The following is a 2,452-nucleotide window of genomic DNA, read 5'->3' on the forward strand; positions in this document are numbered from 1 at the left end:
TTTGATAGGATTTCTTTGATTTATTTTACTGACTGTCTTTGGTAGCTGGTTCGTGCTTGGAAGTTGTGAACATTGGAGTTTGATCTTGTGTTGTATTGATAAATGCATTTGTTCAGACAAGGAAATCATTGAAAGGTGATGATTGGTTCTTATTGAAGTATGGAAACTTGAACAAAGCAATGATTTCATTGTTTATATCATCTAGAGGTAAAATCCATAGTTCTTTGCAGTATGTTCTTGACATTTTGAAAAAGTGATTAATATACTTATAATTTTTTTTGTAGCCTTTTTATTGGTTCCATTCTTGTTGTGTACGTATTTGCCAGTGCAATGTTACCATAAATTAGGTATCGATAGATCAATGCGTAATATAGGTCACTGCAGGTGATGTATGATCGACCATTTGATAGGTCAATGGGTTATAAATTATTAATGAGTTTTTGAATGAATGACCAACAAACATCCGAAAAGATAATATAACATGAATACTCTATCTCATCACGATGGAACCGTTCCGTCAACGTATAGCTACGTAATATATAGATTTATCCAGGGCTAAAAGCGAAGCTCTGGTTAATAATACGTGTAAAAAAAATATTAAATCGTGTAATGCTAAACGGGGAAAATAGGGCCATTTATACGAGGAATTATAAGACGCGTCTTACATAAGACGCGAACTGTACCATTTATACGAGCATGTCTTATCTAATAAGACGCGTCTTAGCTAAGCCGCGTCTTATCTTAGACGAAATGTGCCGTTTATACGGAAAGTTCGCGCCTTATTTAAGACGAGTCTTATGTAAGACGCGTCTTATTTTTCCTCGTATAAATGGCCCTAATGAAAATGGTTTCAAGACTAATATATCTAATTAGCAAAAAACAAATTGCAAGTGCAGCACCCTTTTCCTCTAATTAGCAAAAAACAAATTTGCACGTGCAGCACGCTTTTTTGTCTTTCCCTTGGCGTTGTTTTGCACGACTACAACGCTGTTTTGTACGACTAAAACGTCAAACTTCCTAGTTACACATTATTTTTATGGAGAAATTGTCTTATGTGCTTACCCAGTATTTTGTTTCCTGTGTTCATGTTCGCTTTTATTTTTCACTGCCGCTCATTTTCACCTTGCTGGCCGCTAGCCTTTTTCATTTTCTCACCGCGGCTTTGAATTTCTCTGTTTTTCTTCCCACGAAATTCGTCTCTTTGTTTTTAATAACTCGCTCTAGCTCTTTCTCTGTTATCCACGTTACTTAGTGTAGACATAAAAAATAACGCCGAAAAAGACACGACTTTGTTGTTGTCCGGGCGGCCACGTGATTTCCTTCCAAATAAAACCTTGAGTTGCATTTGGGTTACCATACCTGTTGATTGAGTTATTTTACTTTGGTATGCCTGTGGCGCGGACGGACGGTCGCTCGCTCGCTCGCTCGCTCGGTGTACAGTCACGTGATTACCAAATTTTCTGGGATGGGTAGATTACCACATTTCCTTAGCGGTAAGTATTGGCCTACCGCGTGGAGCGCCGCTATTAATCGTCGCATCGATCACACAAAACACGAAGTTTATATTAGCTTTTAGTTTACTAGTTAACGCACAGGTTACGCATCTTTACTTAGCCACTTGTTAAATTAAATACGTCTTAATTTTACACTTTAATGACAGCAAATATGTATCAGATATGGTTGCATTTAAGTTGCCGGAACGTGAATTTAAAGGTCTGTTGAACATTGCACGAGAGAGAACAAAGTATGTTTTTACTTTACGGAATTTATATACCACAGTTTTAAAAAAAATCAGCTCTTGTTTAAACTTCTTAAAACACAATTACGCCGCGTACTTCCAAATGAATGTCAATGTCTAAATACCAATTATTAACGTTTCATTTGTACACCTCTGAAAAATATGTTTTTCTATACTTCACTTTGAAGAAGGTCAAACAAAATTCTACTGACCTTTAGGGAGGGGAGAAGTCACGGGTGCCCTCGCACCCACCCCCCCCCCCCAACAGGTTCCAGAGGTTCACTTTTTTAAATATATAAAATTGTTCTAGAGAGGCCTTAAACTGCTGTTTCAAAAGTAAAATCTAAAATCCAAGCTTTCGCCGATCAACGGCATTGATCAGAAATGAGAAAATATTCCGCGCGCGCTATATATATGCAAAGAAAGTGTGGGGTGAAATGTGTAAAGGATATGACGTATGTATGAAAGCTATAGAGTGTTTTCACTCACGTGGCCAGCATCTATGCAAATTTATTGGAACAAAAGAAAGCGTTTGCATGAGAAAAGAGTTCAACTCCTAGAGGATTGGTTTGGGACACCAACATGGCGGCCGTTTCATTGTTTTGGGACACCAATATGGCCGCCGTGACGTCACTGAAAACACTGTATAGAAATAAACTGTGGTATGGAATACAAAGCCGTCTAATGATGGAGTGTCTCTAAACAAAGGACCTC

Source organism: Porites lutea, chromosome 2 (genome assembly GCF_958299795.1).
Source record: "Porites lutea chromosome 2, jaPorLute2.1, whole genome shotgun sequence".
Taxonomy (NCBI): Eukaryota; Metazoa; Cnidaria; class Anthozoa; order Scleractinia; family Poritidae; genus Porites; species Porites lutea.